The sequence below is a fragment of the Hyperolius riggenbachi genome, chromosome 2 (genome assembly GCF_040937935.1).
Source record: "Hyperolius riggenbachi isolate aHypRig1 chromosome 2, aHypRig1.pri, whole genome shotgun sequence".
In the NCBI taxonomy this organism is placed as follows: Eukaryota; Metazoa; Chordata; class Amphibia; order Anura; family Hyperoliidae; genus Hyperolius; species Hyperolius riggenbachi.
The window spans coordinates 283,165,079-283,183,909 of record NC_090647.1 but is presented as its reverse complement, the minus strand read 5'-3'; the positions used below and the strand labels follow the sequence as shown (position 1 = coordinate 283,183,909).

The 18,831-nt window shown below is 43.6% G+C and overlaps 1 protein-coding gene across 1 annotated transcript in view; it reads left to right on the top strand.

The window, feature by feature from the left end:
• Positions 1-1,417: 1,417 nt before the first annotated feature.
• The window catches only part of HPCA (hippocalcin), an 82,906-nt gene continuing 65,492 nt past the window's right edge, over positions 1,418-18,831 (top strand). The window contains exon 1 of the mRNA XM_068268844.1: positions 1,418-1,652. The gene's annotated coding sequence lies outside the window, so the exon portion shown is untranslated. The remainder of the gene's footprint in view (positions 1,653-18,831) is intronic.

The following is an 18,831-nucleotide window of genomic DNA, read 5'->3' as shown; positions in this document are numbered from 1 at the left end:
TTTTACTGCCGGATCATATCATAAATCATATCACGAGTGAGTCTGAACTTCTTCACCACCTCTGTCTCAGTAAAATTATCAAGAACTGTTCTCTCACGAAAAATACGAGGGGCGATTAAACAGACCCTCCTCCTGCGCCTTCGTCTCCTCATAATAGAAGCAAGCTCTAAGGCCTAGTGCACACCAGAGCGGTTCGGCTGCGTTTTGCGATCCGCTTGCGGCTGCGGATACGCTTGGGTAATGTATTTCAATGGGCTGGTGCACACCAGAGCGGGAGGCGTTTTGCAGAAACGCATACTCCCGGGCTGCTGCAGATTTTGGATTGCGGAGGCGTTTCTGCCTCAATGTTAAGTATAGGAAAAACGCAAACCGCTCTGAAAAACGGCACTTTAGAGCGGTTTGCCAGGCGTTTTTTGTTACAGTAGCTGTTCAGTAACAGCTTTAATGTAACAATACATGAAATCTACTACACTAAAAACGCTTCACAAAACCGCAAAATGCTAGCTGAAACGCTACAGAAAAAGAAGAAAAAGCGTTTCAAAATCTGCTAGCATTTTGCGGATCTGCTAGCGGTTTTTGGTGTGCACCAGGCCTAACAGAGTAAGCTCAAAACTCTCCATCTTCCACAGCAGCAGCTGCTGTGTGAAAACCACGATATCTCCAGGTTCATTCAGGGGATAAAGAGATGAAAAAATAACGAATGGCCACACCCCCTTTCTTCCCTGGTGAATTGTGATTTGGAGAAAAACTAACTACTAACTATCACTTATTTATCTCATACTTATCTCACATTTATCTCCTGCATTTCTCTCTGTCGATATTTTCCCCTATACTTCTGGAGAATTGCTATTTGGAGATATCACAGGAGGTAAATTACCTCCCAAGAGATAAATAGGTTGGTAACCTCTGGTGAATTGACGCCAAATGTGTCCAACCATAGGTGGGGAATATTTGTGTTATATTTCTGTGTAAACTGTTGCTCCTGCTTCCACTAGATTATAAAATTGTCACGTGTAATTATCAGTCTTCTATTTTTCTTCCATTGTCCCAGTTCACAGTCTTCCCTGAGCCACCTACTGGAAACAGTCAATGTAGGTAGTAATGTTTTGGAGCTGGTATGTAGTGCTACATGATGGAAATAAATACGTATCATTCGTTTTTCTGAAGCCTAGACTCATTCAGTTTGCATTGAGAAATCGACGGATCCATTTCTTGTGGCGGGGGTGTTTACAATGCATTTCGCGGTTCTCCTAATTTTCCTGGCAAAAAGATGTCGGGTTTTACTAGCCATAGGGTAATTAATAAGCACAAGGTAAGCCAGATGACCACAGAGGCACCCGAGACTCCTTCCTCAGTATTTAGTACACCGAGAGACATCAGAGCCCCCCCTGCGCTGAGCATAGTGCTGCGTCCCGGCCGGTCTGTAAGCTGTGCAATCCGCTCAGCTGCTCTACAGATACATAGACAGACATAACGGGGCTGCCCTACCGGCGATAGACAAGGGCTCACCGGGAACTGACTGACACCTGCCAGCAGCTGAGCACCGCGCCGACCGGCCTATCGGCTTCCTCGCCAGATTTGTACAGAGTGCGATACTCCGGGGCACTGGAAGATTACAGCCTGATCCGAGGACAGGACACAGCCAGGATAAGGTAACCTATAGGCAGAGCAGTAGTCTGCCTAACCCCTTATTACTCCCGAGCCACAGGTAAATCATTGCCCTGCACTGTAATCGCTACAGGACTGATGCAATGGAAGAACTATGCCCACTGAGACAATGAATAACTTATAGTTTAATATATATGTTGGCAGCTCTATAGATGCAGCAGACATAAGCCGTCCCTTACAAGGCATTCCTTGCACCTGCGTCCACCCCACCCAATATATGGGGCAGCCTGACTCACCTGGGGCGCTCACAACAACATGGTTCACTTCCTATGATGATGATGATGATGATGATGATGATGATGCTGTGTGTGAGACACACACTGGATATCCTACAGTCATTCAGACAGTTCATGCTTCAGTTGGGTATATCTTATATAACATGAATTATGTAATATATAAATAAATAATGTTATGTAGGAATGTGAAATTTTTTTTTTTAATTTTTTTTTTGCTAAAGAATAAATATAAATGTACGTGATCTATGGATAATATATGGTAGATTTTGTCCTAGTAGTGATATTTAACCATTAACCATTTTAACATAGATTTACATGCAAGTGTATGCATGTGGACACGCATAGCAGGATGTGAATCAAAATACGCATTTGTCTGGGTGATCAGGAATGGGAAATTTGTGGTACAATTCGAGTTCTCATTTATTTTTTATTGTATATTATGGAAGAGTTAAATAGATAATCTGCTGCCCTTGGTTTTGTGCAACCCTAGCCAAAAATACAGCAAGACGGTTAGGGCACCCCTCCCCCAGGATCCCCCTTTCCCTAAAGGGTCACATCTGCTGAGTTTGGTGTCCAGAGATAGTCTGCACATGCCAGCTGTGCTGAACAGCTGTACCAGACCTTGGGATAATCCGAGATCAGCCAGCCGGTAATGAATTCTCCATCTCACACAGGGAGGAGGTGACATGCCTGTGTTCAGCACACACATTCACCAATGCCTCAGGAGCAGGACTCCTGCCCTATTATCTGAACCACATTGCCTTATATAGGAGACTGCTTTCTTCTAAGCATATGGCCAATTCTGAAGTTCCTTCATCCATGTGTAGGACTGAAAAATCCTGCACAAGGCTTTTTGTTTCTTTAAGAATTGTTCTCGAATTTACCTTATGAGGCTGGCATCATATTTTATGAGCAATCCCTAACTGTAAGCCCTGGCACTGCCTAATGTCTGCACAGTGCATGAAGGACCATGAATTGGTTGCAAATATCCATTTGACTGCCAGTGTTTATTTCAGATTTTGTGTTTTTTCTGCTATATGATGTATTTTACCTCTGTGTGGGCATCTTATTTATTTTATGTTTTTATCAAATTATTTGAGACTAATTTCTATATTTTGTTTGAAGGCTATACACTATTCAGAAGTGTTAACCTGAGTGGCTATCTTGACTTCATTAATCTGATTCTGGTGGTACAATTCCATTTAAAATGATGTATACTTGACTCACCGCTTACAGGAATTACTATAGATCTGTGGGTGACTTTGCTATTAAAAAACACATATTTTGGGAACACCATCCTTTGCTTGGCACATTGCATGGCTGGGTATTCCCAGACTCGCCCATACTCTTGTAATGTGTCCAGGGTGGCTGTGGTTTGTCGCCATGGTAATTGTCATCCTCTTCAAACTGCCTAGTTTTTTCCTTTTTGTCATTGATGACTGCACCCCATTTTCCTGTTCTGCTTCTGGCCCTGCATCATTTTATTGTCCCCCACAGCAAGATGTCTGAACCCACTGTGCTGTTATGTAGTAAAAGTTGGGCACCTCTTGCAGCCCTGCACAGAAGTTGTATCTGAAACCCAACAGCATGGCTCTCATAATGTAGTTATAATACAGATGAGCGCTGTAACTTTGACACAGCTGTCATGTTTCCTGGACAGCAGTTCCCACATTGATGGAACCTTTTGTGTAGATCTTGGGTTTTGTTTTTTTAAAGCCCCAGTGTAAGTTTTTATTCCTATCTCTCCCACAGCTTGGCTTGCCATCTGGATGGTATTTTGCATGCATGGGTAGTAATAATTAGTGATGTTAATGTTACGAATAGGAAACTATATTAAGGCTGGTATTTCCCCCACCCCCAGAAAAGGCAGCAACCATGTGAGTACATAGGGGTTTTAGACATTTTCGTTTTGTGGCTTGCATAATATCTGGACGTGTCATAGAACCAGAGGCTACAGATGTGTCATTCTAAATCTGAGTTGAGGGACATAAAGAGTAACCAGTTCCTTGGTTACCACCTCTCTGTTGACAAACATTTTACACTTAATGTGAACGTGCCATTTAAAGATTCTTATAATACATTATCCCTATTGATATCTTCATTGGTTACAAATTTTCTGCAGGACTTGAAAACACGAAGTGCTGCAGCCATAACAAAAACTGTTAGGCCCATTTTCCACAGACGGTTGAATTGCGTGCTTGTCTGGCAGTCCAGTTCAGGCTGCCGGCCACAAGCACTTTTAGGCTATAGATTTATGCATTCGAATGGCAGAGTTTGGTAACACCGTGCATGTGATTGTTTGACATGCAGTGGTGTTCCCCAAATCCCCCCCCCCCCCCTCCTCCCTTTAGTTGACTCTGACTCTTCTTGACCATATGTACTTTTGCATGCCAGATGTCTTTACATCACTTCTTCTTTCAGCTGTTGCATAGGCATACCCTTTACTTTTTCTGCCCTCAATTGTTCCTAGCATCAAGGATTTCTCCAAAGAATCTAGTCTTCTCATTATGTGACCAAAGTATTTCAGTTTTAATAGTAGTATTATAAATACTAGTGAACATGCTGGCATTATTTCTTCTATTACTGGTTTGATATTCTGGCAGTCCAAGGAACTCTGAAAAGCTTTCTCTACAACCATGATTCAAAAGCATCAGTTTTTCTGCGCATGGCCTTATTTATAGTCCAACTTTCACAGCCATATGTTACTACAGTACTGGGAAGACCAAAGCGTTAACTATCCTGATCTTTGTGGTTAAAGGGACATCTCTGTCCTGCAGTATGTTGTCCAAATTAGCCATACCTTTCCTTCCAAGTGACAAGCATTTGGTAATCTCATGGCTGCAGTCACCATCTCCAGAGATCTTGAATCCCAGGAAGATGAAATCTGTTACAACTTCTACTTTTTCCCTATCCGTTTGTAAATAGTTAATTAGAGCGGATGGCATGACTTTAGTTTTCTTGATAAGAAGCAGTAGACCAGCTTTGGTACTTTGACATTCATGACTAAGCTCTTCAGTTCTGCCTCAGTTTTAGCCATCAGATTAGTATCATCGCCATATCTCAGATTGTTAATATTCCTGCCCGCTATTTTAATTCCAGCTGAGTCATCCAAATCAACTTTTTGCATTACTTGTTCGGCATAGAAGTTAAATAGACAATATATAACCCGGTCACACTCTTTTACCATTTTTTTTCAGTTATTCTATACTTAGTTCTAACTGTTGCTTTTTGGTTCGCATATAGATTCCTCAAAAGGCAAATAAGTTGGTCTGGTATCCCCATTTCCATGAGACTCTGCCACAGTCTGTCGTGATTTACACAGTCAAAAGCTTTTGGATAGTGAATAAAGCTAAGTAGTAGTAATCAAGGCTGTGGAGTCGGAGCAATTTTGGGTGCCTGGAGTCGGGAAAAAAATGCACCAACTCCGACTCCTAATGCATTTAAACTGTAATTAAAATAGAAAATATGATAAAATGTTCTATTTCTCAGATAATAGTCATCATAAATTTATATATACAGTAATAGTTGTGCTTCGTCCACAAAAATGAAATAAACCAATCAAAATTAGTTACTTGTGTTGCATTAATAAAGCAGTCCCCGTATTTTTAAAGGCAGATATACACATCTGATTGTGACTGTACAGTATCTATTATGTGTATACAGGAGATATATATGTTCTATGCTGTAAGAATAAAGCCTTATGTGTAGCTGTGTCACTAATAGATATGGTCAATGAGATGAAAATCATTCTGCGCTGTTGCTGATTTATGCAAATGTATGCACTCTTTGCTCGTTAAATCAAATAATTTAATAAGTTGTTAAAATTTGGTTTAGTGACTATGAATTAAAGGGTACCTGAGACGGATGAAAAGAGAAGTTTTATACATACCTGGGGCTTCCTCCAGCCTCCTTCAGGCTGATCAGTCCCTCGCTGTCCTTCTCCGCAACCTGGATCTTCTGCTATGATTTCTGGTAATTCAGCCAGTCAGCGCAGTCCGGCCGCGTGCCGCTCCTACAGCCAGGCGCATTCTGCACCTGCGCAATAGTGCTGCGCAGGTGTAATATGCTCGCGGCGGAGTGTGTGCATGCACACTATGCCAGACTGGCTCAAGTACCTGAACTCATCGCAGAAGATCCAGGTGGTGGAGGAAGACAGTGAGGGACTGATTAGCCTGAAGGGGGCTGGAGGAAGCCCCAGGTATGTATAAAACTTTAATTTCATCTGTCTCAGGTTTACTTTGTTACACAGTAGTAGTATACTCTACATATGCACTCCCCACAGAACTGCAGGGAATCCACTGAGAATGTAGTGCATATTGAACACAGAGGTGTTGTCTATCACCCATAAACCTGGTTTGGATTGTACCTGAAGAATGTGTAATAGAGGAAGAATCTCCTTATTCCCCTGCAGAGTACCTGCACATCACTCTTGCATGTACCCACAGTTACATTGCCTAGGGCCTGATAGATGTTCTTTGTTACGGTCTGTACCTTTTTTAAAATACTCTTACCAAGGACTAGTTTTAGTCTGACTAAAAGGAATAAATATGGCAGTCTACATATCCTTCTCACTTCAGTTGTCTTTTAAAATTCCTAAGCGTTGGCAGTTAAGAGACGATTTTCATGTTACATACTTTTCATCAACAAGATTGTAATATGCAAAGTCGAGGAGTCGGAGTCGGTGGAATCCTAAACTGAGGAGTCGGTGGATTTTTGTACCTACTCCACAGCCCTGGTAGCAATCAGAGGTTGTGTTACCCAGCGAGCGTAACTCCATAAGGGGTTGTCTATGCCGAGAGCTAGCGAGCACCTGCCCGGTGCATGGGACCAGCTCACAGATAGTGAATTCACCACCTTCAGTCTCCTGTGGAAACTACCAGTGTTATGAGAAAAAAACAGCAATGGCATCCTCAATGCTTCCTTTAATGAGATTTACTTTGAAGCTTTATTTAGACGAACTAGTCCTGAATTTAAAAAGGTTCCCCATGGGTGAAGATCAAGTGAGCTCCTGCAACAAAATTTACCTGCAAGTTGGCAAACCCTGACGTGGTATGAAGCAGGTAATTTAGGTACAGATGTTGCCTGGTAATATGGGTACTGCATAGACCACAATGTGTAATGTCCATGTTGTAATATCACTATATGTGGTGAGTCCTGTGGTACAGGAGCTCGCAGTGACTCTGACCAGCGGAGGAGGCCAGAAGTCATACCAATGGAGAGGTGAGACTTTAACAGTGGTGACAAGGGTGGAGTTACACTTATACACTTTGCAGCAGCTCAGTAGGTGGCAGGACGATTTCCAATAGAGTTCATACTGAAATGTATTGGAAATTGCTGTGCAGTGTATGGGCAGGCAATAGATACCTCTCTGATCAGATGCGATCAGAGAAGGATCTATCTAATGGTTGATTTCTGGCCATATATCAAATAATTACCACTTTGAAGTCAACCTGTTGGGAACCTTTTCATAAAAAAAGACCTACCTAAGGCAAGGAAGGCCTCTGTATCATGTAGAACAGGAGTGCCCATTAAGTAGATTGCGATCTACCAGTAGATCGTGAAGGACTTCATGGTAGATCCTAAACGCGCTGCATTTCCCATTCTGTATATACAATTGTGCCCCTAAATTTGTACATGAGTAGATCTTTTTGAATTGCTAAATTTTTAAAGTAGTTCACAAGCCGAAAAGTGTGGGCACCTCTGATGTAGAGACTTCCTATGTCCTCCTCGCCGGAACCCTCTGGAACATTTAGGCTGCGTTCCTCTTCTGGCACGAGCAGCTCCGGCTTGTTGTGCAAACATGGCTGTACTTGTGCATGCACAGTACGGCTGCGCTTGTGTCTGAACTTGTCATCAAGCCTTTGCTTGGCAACTGGTGACTGGAGAACAGTGTGGGAAGCCTTTATAGTATCCAGAGGCTTTCCTCTTCCTAGGTAAGTGTCTCCCGAGGTTCACCTCAGGTACACTTTATGAGTACGTGCCTGCACACCTCCAGATTTGAGTGACCAATGATTGGCTAATTTACCACTCCGTTTAGTATGAGAGCTTACCTACGCATTCTGTTCATAGTATTCAAAATCTGTTGGCCCTCATACTTCACGGGAGTGTTAAAACTGGCCAATCAAAATATGCATGCCTGTACCAAGTTTAACTCTTTTTGTAGAATTGCAGTGCAGGCTTGTGTAATATAGCATTCCCTACACACACCTTCCCCAGTGGTGTAGCTGCAGTGCTGTCCACAAAGTGAAACTATGACTACCGTCCTAGACAAGGTGGGCAGGATCAGCTCAGTGTTCACAATGAAAGACTAGCAGGTGCTACCACCCAGATCCTTGCTGACTACCTCATCTGGATGTTGATGGGATAGGGGAAATAGTTTGGATGGAACATAGACAGCTGTTCAGTCCAGCCAACATCATCTTGATGGAAACTTTTTTTTTTTTTTTTTTTTTATTTATTTTTTTTTAGTTAGAGCAAATCTGTGACCAAAAACAAATATACTTCTGAATTGGAACACCTTGGCCAGATGTCAGCCATGAAGAAGTGGGCCACTATTGCTGAACCTTTGCCTGTCCCCCACCCCATGTCTCCTTAGAGTTGACAGATGGGTATGGGAAACAGTTTAATGATTACCACTATTCAAAGTATCTATAGAAGTTATTATGAGCACAGGAACAAAAGAGAGCTAATACTGTAGTTGAGGGAGGGCCCTTCGGGGCCCCTCTGGCCCCAATGCGGTCGCAACCTCTGCATCCCCTATTGCTATGCCCCTGCCTGTATGAGCCAATACCAATTCTGGGTACAACCCCTCGTTTGTAGTTCGAAAAAAATTAATGGTTCTGAGATACTGACATAGTGGGAAGTCTCTAGATGCCCCTGAGGCTTCTGAGATCTTCTTCAACCCCACCACTGCTGCTCGGGACTTCCTTCTTGTTTGCAGCCTCTCTTTTTAATCCATGTATTGGTGTGTCTGTACTGTGCCTGCGTGAGTACGGTCTGCACATGCACAGTAGCTTAAAGCCATTTGTGCATGGAGGAAAAAGCCATGCACAAGCAGCTTCATGCTACTAAGCATGCACTGGCCACTGGTATCTGCTCCATCATGCACCACGCCATCATGCACTTCCATAACTGTACACTTCACCCAGCAGTAGCCAGAGCACACATCTCCTAGTTTATGCACAGAATTGTTGCTTTAGGGACAAAGTCCTGATCCCCATGAGCAACAGTTAATATCTTTACGTAGTCTTTGGCTTATCCATGGGAAGGTCAGCATTAGGACAAAGGTTAGGGTAAGGTGACCTTAAAGAGAACCCGAGGTGGGTTTGAAGAATATTATCTGCATACAGAGGCTGGATCTGCCTATACAGCCCAGCCTCTGTTGCTATCCCAAACCCCCCTAAGGTCCCCCTGCACTCTGCAATTCCTCATAAATCACAGCCACGCTGCTGACAAACAGCTTGTCAGAGCTGGCTGTGTTTATCTCTATAGTGTCAGTCTGCTGCTCTCCCCACCTCTTACAGAACTCCATTCCCCGCCTGCATCCCTTCCCTCCCTGCTGATTGGAGGGAAGGGACGGGGGCAGGGACCGGAGTTCTGCAAGAGGTGGGGAGAGCAGCAGACTGACACTATAGAGATAAACACAGCCAGCTCTGACAAGCTGTTTGTCAGCAGCGTGGCTGTGATTTATGAGGGATTGCAGAGTGCAGGGGGATCTTAGGGGGGTTTGGGATAGCAACTGAGGCTTGGCTGTATAGGCAGATCCAGCCTCTGTATGCAAATAACATTCTTTAAACACACCTCGGGTTCTCTTTAAGCCTCATCTAGACGGAGCAATCTGGTGGCTCGATTAGCCGCCGGATTTCCTCTTCCGCATCCCCGCACGTACCCGCCGCGTCCCCACTCGCCGCGTGTGCGCCGGATTCGATCCGCCCTCGTCCCCGCCGGCGCCGCTTATCTTCCACTCGATTCCCTGCCATTGTCCCCTCGTGGGGAACGAGCAGGGAATCGGCGGTGGCGAGATCCGACCTGTCAAAGCCAAATCGCCGCCGGATCGCTACATGTAGACGTAGCTTTATGTTCCAAGCAGTGCAATTTGGGTCAGCCAACGTTGTTGCAGTAGGGGATGCAGAGGTTGTGACTGCACCAGGGCCGCTGACCAGATGGACCCACTAGAGCCCTTCCTTCCTTTGTATTAGCTTCTCTTTGGTGCTATGCTGGTAGTGATCACTTCTACAGTTGTGCTCATAAGTTTACATACTCTGGCAAAATTTATGATTTCTTAACCATTTTTCACTAAATATGAATTATAAAGCAAATTTTTTTTTTTTTACTCATGAATAGTGGTTGCCATTTATTGTCAAACAACTGTTTACTCTTTTTAAATCATAATCGCTACACAAACTACCTAAATGACTGATCAAAGTCTACATACCCCAGTTCTTAAAGGGAAGGTCCAAGCAAAAAAAAAAAAAATGAGATTCACTTACCTGGGGCTTCTACCAGCCCCATGCAGCCATTCTGTGCCCTCGTAGTCACTCACTGCTGCTCCAGTCCCCCGCTGGCAGCTTTCTGACCTCGGAGGTCAGGGCCAAATTGCGTACATTTTTTACACATTCCCGCTAGCGCAGGAACATTAACACATACATTTTTACGCGTTAGTGGTGAAACGCGTAAATTTTTGTTCCTGCACTAGCTGGAATGCGTAAAAATGTATGCAATGTGGCCCTGACCTCCGAGGTCAGAAAGCTGCCAGCGGGGGACTGGAGCAGCAGTGAGTGACTACGAGGGCACAGGATGGCTACATGGGGCTGATAGAAGCCCCAGGTAAGTGAATCTCTCTTTTTTTTTTTTTTGCTTGAACCTTCCCTTTAATACTGTGTTGCCCCCTACCATCAAAGACCGCTTGAAGTCTTTCCTGGTAGTTGTGGGTGAGGCTCTTTATCTTCTCAGATGGTTAAGCTGTCCATTTTTCCTGGCAAAAAGCCTCCAGTTCCCATAAATTATTGGGCTGTCTTGCATGAACTCCCTAGAGTGGCTCAGTGATACTGGCTGATGAGTGCAATTTTTCCTTCAGTATTTTTTGATAACTGCATTTAGATTACCATCAATTCTGACAAACTTTCTTGTGCCTTTTGTAGCTAACAAATCACCAAAACATCAGTGATCCACCACCATGTTTCACAGTAGAAATGGTGTACCTTTCATCATAGTCCTTGTTGACTCATCTCCAAATGTAGTGTTTATGGTTGTGGCCAAAAAAATTTACATTTTAGTCTCATCACTCCAAATAACTTTGTGCCATAAGGTGTGAGGCTTGTCTCTGCTGTTTGGCATATTGAAAGCTGGATACTTAGCGGCATTTGCGTAGTAATGACTTTCTTCTGGCAACTCAACCATGCAGCCCATCTTTCTTTAAAGGAGTTCTCTGGACTGTCTAAATAAACAAAAACTGACATTTGCCTGGGGCTTTTATCGGCCCCCTGCAGCAGTCATGTCCCACGCTGTCCTCCTTCGTTCCCCATCGCCGGTCCCGGTCTAATCAGCCATCTGATTAGACTGCGGCTGTGGCCGCGCACGTCATCGGGAGCTTATTGAGCAGTACAAGAAAACTTTGCACTGCGCCTGCACAGTAAGCTCCTGATGATGCGCGTAGGAGCGAGCATTTTTTGTGTTGTTAGATGAATATCACACCGATGACGGCGCCGGGACATTACAGCTGCAGGGGGCGATAGAAGCCTCAGGTAAGTGTCAGTTTTTGTTTATTTAGACAGTTCACAGAACCCCTTTAAGCGACTCCTTATTGTGCATCTTCATACTGTCACACCACTTTTTTTTTTTTTTTTTTTTTCCCCTGAGTCCTGTATTTTACCTGAAGTTATTTAATTTTTCTTTCTTGCATCCCAAACTATTTTAGTAGCAGTCGTGGTTGAAATTTGAGTTGGTCTACCTGACTGTGGTTTGGTTTCAGCAGAACCCATCATTTTATACTTCTTAATTTGAGCACTGTTGATTGACATTCTCAATTCCTTGGATATTTTCTTATATCCCTTTCCTGGTTTATGGAGTTCAACTACCTTTTCACATGCCACAGATCTTTGACATTTATTTTGCTTTCCCCATGACTCATGCTGGGAATACACCATACAATCTTCTGTTAAGGGGGCCATACACTATTCGACCAACCAACCAATCGTGGTGCTGCCAAGTGCATGCCTGACCGACAAAACAACCAATTTCGGGACAGAAATTGGGTGCACAGTCGATTGCGCATGTTGGAAAATGTCGGGCCGAGGTTGGTTGGTCGGGTGCGCGGCGGTACGGCGGCCAAATTGCGAACGAGCGACGAAACCGCTACCGCCGTGTATGTAGTGTAGTGCATTTATACATTACCTGTCCGGTGTTAGCCTCCACGCGGTTTCCGTCCATCTCGCCGGGTTCCGCATACACGCCGGCGGCGCTATGTCTGACGTCACGAAGGCGCATAGCGGCTGACGTCGGACGCTATGCGCCGCTAGTGTGTATGCGGCTTACACGGCGAAATGGACGGACACCGTGCGGAAGCTGCTACAGGACAGGTAATTTATAAATGCACTACACTACATACGTTTTGGGGGCAGCGGCGAGGCAGACGGCGACTGCTCAGCCGATTCCCTGATGATTTCATGCTGGAATCGGCCTGTAGTGTATGGGCAGATTCGATTAGAGACAAATTTATCTCGAATCAGATTCGAGATAAATTTGTCTCTTGGTCGAATCTGCCCATAAGGTTCGTACACATGCTGGACTGGAGGCAACGACTGGTCCGTCGTCACCTCCCGCTGGGTGGGCGTTCCAACAGTCCGGCGTGTGTATGCACTGTCGGCGGACTGATACGGCTGCTTCTGAGTGATCCGCCGGACTGCGCGATCTGAGCGAAGCAGCCGTATCAGTCCGCCGACAGTGCGTACACACGCCGGACTGTCGTTGGAACGTCCACCCAGCGGGAGGTGACGACGGACCCGTCGTTGCCTCCAGTCCGGCATGTGTACGGACCCTTTATTCGTTCTAGTGTATGGGCACCTTTTAGATTTACCTGCCAGATAGATAATTTCCAACATGTTGGAACCATCTATCTGCCTAGCAATTAGGCATTGGCCTCAATTCACTAAGATCATGCTGGAGATAATAAGGCAAGAGATAACTTGCCACCACACAGTGAGAGTTATCTTATCTCTTCATTCCTTAACTTACCTCCTCTGTAGTTATGTTAGCTCCTCTGTAGTTATGTTAGCTCCTCTGTAGTTATGTTAGCTCCTCTGTAGTTATGTTAGCTCCTCTGTAGTTATGTTAGCTCCTCTGTAGTTATTTACACACACAGTTAATTAACAGCTTGGCCCATATGCAATTAACTTTTTCACCTGCGTTTTCTCCTAGGTGATATTTTTAAACTTGTCAATAAAATGAATTTTAAGCTCCCAGAAGGCAAGAAAATGATTAAAATAATTTTCATTGCACTTTTTTACCAACTTTTTGGTACTTTTTTAGTTGAAAAGTACTGGAAAGTTATTTAAAATCAAAGATGAAATATTATCTCCTAGGTGAAAACTCAGGTGAAAAAGAGAATTGCATATGGCCCCTTGTCTTTAACTTTAGAATTCTGGAGTTATTTTAAGGCTAGAGTTAACTTTAGGTTTGCCTGAGGTAAAATGTTTCGTGAATACTACATGCCGTATCACCATGGTCATAACTAGAGAAATGTTATTAAACACAGGAAATAAGCTTAGTGAATTGAGGCCATTGTTCTACTCAGCAGGACATAACTAGAAGACCATGTACCAGAGATAATGACCAGTCTCTGCAGAAAATAATGTAACAGAAAAATCTAACAGAAAATTGCATGGTGTATTCCTAACATTAAAGAAAACCTGAACTGAAAATAAAGTCAAAATAAACATACATAAGTCATACTTGCCTCCCGTGTAGTCAACTCCTCAACCTCTTTCTCCTTTCCCGCGTCCCGTTTGTCCACTGTGATCAAGAAAATTCACCGTCCTCCATTTTGAAAATGGCCATTACCCCAAAACTGTTTCCTGGTCAGCACACTTTTAAACTGTAACATCGCCCACTTGAGCCATAGGGAAACATGGACATTACCTGGCACATTAGTTGTCATCTCAGCTATAACTGACAGCAACTGATATATTTCCATTCTGACAAAATGTTGTCAGAACTGGAAGGGATCATTGTCAGAAGAAAATGGTAAGCTTCTGAGATTAACTGATGGCAAGGTAACTATGTAATGGTCATTGGAAGTTACCTCGTGTGTTTTAAATAATTTTACTCAGTTCAGGTTCCCTTTAAGGTGACATGCCCAGTGCACACCAAAAACCTCTAGCAGATCCACAAAACGCTAGAGGTTTTTGGAGCAGATTTCAGAGCAATTCTAGGCATTTTTAGAGAGGTTTTCTAAACATGCCTAGCGCTTTTTGGAGCAATTTTGTGTAGCAGATTTAAAATATTGTTACAGTAAAGCTGTTACTGAACCGCTTCTGTAACAAAAACACCTGGAAAACTTCTCTGATCTAGCGTTTTTCAGAGCTGTTTCCACTTTCCTATACTTTAACATTGAGGCAGAAATGCCTCAGAAATCTGAAAAATGCTGCAGCCCCCGAGTTTGCATTTGTGGAAAAAAGGAACTGCTCTGGTGTGCACCAGCCCATCCACTTTTATTAGCCAAGCGTTTTTTCCCCTGCAAGCGTTTTAAAAAACGCTCCAGAACCACTCTGGTGTGCACCAGCCCTTATAGATTTAGAAAGATTAGAAAGATTTGTCAGGTGCCTGTCAAATCTGACAGGAATCTATCTGATGTGTGCCACACACTAGGAACAGATTTCCAATAGATTTTAGAATGAAATCTATTGAAAATCGATCTAAATGCATTATTGCACCATTAGATCCAATGCAACTGTATGGGCCATCAATCTGCTGCCAGCAGCAGATCGACCTAGATTTTCCATCCTGTCAGATCAAATTGATCAAAATTGATTGCAAATCGATCGATTGGATGATTTGAAAGAATTGATTTCTGATCCATCGATTCTATAGAATCGAACGATGGATGAAATCGACCAGTGTATGGGCCCCTATAGATTTAAAAAAAAAACAGTGCAGCACTGGATGCAAATGGAAGGGTCTGTCAGCAGTCCAGAAACTTATTGACCTCTTATACACATCCATTAATTACAAGCAAACAGATTACAGGTGTAGATGGTTAGCTTTAGCCAATGAAACCTGTTTGTGTCAAATTAAGTGCGTGTTATCAGGCCAAATCACCAGGGTATGTACATTTTTGGTTAGTCATTTGAGTAGTTTTTGTAGTGATTATGATTTAAAAAGTGTAAACACAGTTTGACAATAAATGGCAACCACTAATCATGAGTGAAAGAAAAGTTTTTTTTTTGTTTTATTATTCATATTTTGTGAAAAATGGTTAAGAAATCATAAATTATGCCAGAGTATGTAAACTTGCGGGCACAACTGTAGAGGGATAACAGATAACAGGATACAGAATAACAGATGCAAAAAAAGAAAAAGAAAAGGGGGAGCAGGCATATACTATCACCTGTCCTGATGCCCACCGCTCTTCCCTTTCTCCCCTCTAGCCCCCCCGTCATACCTGAAAGCCCCCTGGGATCCGGAGTCAGGCCTTACTGCGCTGGCCAGGCTGCGCGCGTCTTACAGTGCGCACACGTGGTTGGGAACTCATTGTTGGCTGGAGGTGTAATGGTTAAGGGCTCTGCCTCTGACACAGGAGACCAGGGTTCGAATCTCGGCTCTGCCTGTTCAGTAAGCCAGCACTAATTCAGTAGGAGACCTTTGGCAAGTCTCCCTTACACTGCTACTGCCAATAGAGCGCGCCCTAGTGGCTGCTGCTCTGCTCTGGCGCTTTGAGTCCGCAAGGAGAAAAGCGCAATATAAATGTTATTTGTCTTGTCTTGTCATTGCGTATGATGTGATGTCATATACATGCGCAGTGTGCTCCCGGCCACGGGTGCGCACTGTGAGACGCGCGCAGCCTGGCCAGCACAGTAAGCCCGACTCCAGCGACTTAGAAGAAGATCCAGGGGGCTTTCAGGTATGACTGGTCTAGAGGGGAACAGGGAGAGTAGTGGGCATCAGGACTAGGGATGATCAAAGAGATTCAAATTCTTCTGAATTTATGCAAATGTATATGCAAATATATAGCTTCAAAATGGATGATTGGTCCATTTTCAAACTGCATACATTTTCATAAACAATTGCATCAACTTGGAAAAATTTGCATCTCATTGATCATCCCTAATCAGGACAGGTGATAGTATATGTATAGTATAGCTCAGTGATGACTAACCTTGGCACTCCAGCTGTGGTGGTGGAACTACAAGTCCCATGAGTCATTGCAATATTCTGACAGCTCTAAGCATAACTCAGGGAGGCAGAGGCATGATGGGATTTGTAGTTTTGTCACAGCTGGAGTGCCAAGGTTAGCCATCACTGGTATAGCTCCTCCACTGTGCAATGTTTAATCTTCTTTGGTCTCATTGTGATCATTGTTTATTAGTTCAAAATTTTTAGTTTTGACATAAACAGTTACCATTGGTAATACTCACTCATACCATTCCCAAAGTGTTTGTGTTGGGGAGCTCATTTTAAAGCTCTCATCAGGTAGTACTAAAGGAACTGAGGAACAATGGGCAGATGAAGAGAGGTGAGGGACCACTAGATGTTTTTCTTTTCTAGGTACTTTTCCGTTTGCCGGGCGCATCCACTAGGTGGCGATAATTAATATTCCCCCTCCAGGCCGCCATGGATAGTAGGGAAAGATGTAATTCTGGTGGAGTTTTATCGCCACCTAGTGGATGCGCCCGGCTAACAGAATAGTACCCTTTTCTAAACAGTGCATTTTGTGCATGCTAAGAGGTAAATACAATGGACTACAACAATTCATACATGGGGCCCCTAACGTCATTACCATTCAGACTGTTATTTACCCACAATAATTATAGCCTAGATGGACACATTAGATAGTTCAGTAGGTGCCAATTCTATTTACTTTAGATCTTATTGCATTAATTTGTTGCAAATAACAAATGCTGTGGGTGTGAAAACATTGCATTTAACCACTGCTTCATAGCCTCAAAAACTGAAAGTGGAGTTTTGATTCTGTAATAGGACTTGTAATTTTGTGTGGTCAATCAGAGAGCATTTTAACATTACAGTACATAAATGGATGCAGCTAATGATTGCACATTAACATTACCATACTAAAGCTAGTCTAGAACTTTGCTCATCAGATATCCTAGCATAAGGGCAGCCACATATTGGCTCTGAGTGTTGCATAAGTCCATTGTGTTAGTGTAATAGATTGCATATGAAGTAAAATAATCACAACAGATGTCCTACAAGCATCACATCCCTAATTGGACAGGTTGAAAAAAGCTATGTTGTTCTTTGACTGAGCAAATATCAGCTGTTGCCAGGCTTTGTAGTCTATGGGGAGTTTACATATAGAGCCCTGACTAAAATCCACAGGGCATCAGGGGGAAAAAGGTCTCATTAGGGGCCACTACACTTTAGAATATCTGGGTCTGCCATGGAATAAAATATCGACTCTTTTCCAGTGAACATTTTGTAGGGTCAGTCAGATGTTAATATAAAGTGAAAATAAGCTTGAAGGAAAGAGACATTTTCACAAATTCTTGTATATACACTGGGTTCATACGGATGTTCATTACTATTAAGGCTGGGGACACACTTGACTGTTTTTTGGGCTGGGGCACACCAAGCGGCTTTTTGAGCGTTTTTTACAGCTGCTTGCGGCTGCGGGTACGCTAGGGTAATGGATTTCAATGGGGGTGTGCACACCACAGCGGGAGGCGTTTCGCAGAAACTCATACTCCTGGGGTGAGGCATTTTTTGGATTGCGGAGGAGTTTCTGCCTCAATGTTAAGTATAGGAAAAACGCAAACCGCTCTGAAAAACGGCAGATCAGAGCGGTTTGCCAGGCGGTTTTGTTATAGAAGCTGTTCAGTAACAGCTTTACTGTAACAATATATGAAATGTGCTACACTGAAATCCGCAGTAGCAATCCGCAAAAACCTTGCAAAAGCCTCATAAAAATATAAAGCGTTTAAAACTCTGTTAGCATTTTGCGCATCTGCTAGCGGGTTTTGGTGTGCACCGGGCCTAAGTGCGTGTTTTCTGCACAGAAAAAAATGATTTAAAGTGAGAACTCCTGTTATGCAATAGGCTAGATCACGACTAATGCGTTTCGTTCGCAGAAAAAAAAACTGACATTCTGCAGGATAATTCTGCACATTTTGCCTGTTTTCTTTATCAATTACATTAGCTACGGTGACAAAACACATGCTTCTCTGCATACAAACACACACGTTGTGCAGAAAATTCATACAGAAAAAACGCACGCAGAAAACTGAAAGACAAGTCATAGCCAGGCAGAGCCGGGACAAGGTCCTCCAGCACCCAAGGCTGAGACACCAAAGTGCGCCCCTCCATCCCTCCCACCCCAGCCGCCACACACTAATTGCTATTAGACTAAGAGGGCCACAGGGCCCACAACCTCCCCAACACCTTAATATCTAGTTATCTGACTTGCAGTCACTGCCATGTATCCCCTTTTCTTATTTCTTTCTGCTTCAAACACAATTAGGAATGACAGCTGAATGAATTCTGCGCCCCCTCCTACACTGCGCCCTGAGGCTGGAGCCTCTCCAGCCTATGCCTCGGCCCGGCCAGGGTCACACTTAGCAGAATCGCATGAGTGTGCCACTGTGTGCTATGGGGAAAACTCATGTGATTCTAAATGTGACCCTGGCCTTAGAGTGACAACTCTAAGGCCAGGGTCACACTTAGAATCGCATGAGTTTGGCACAGCTTGGCAGGTGTG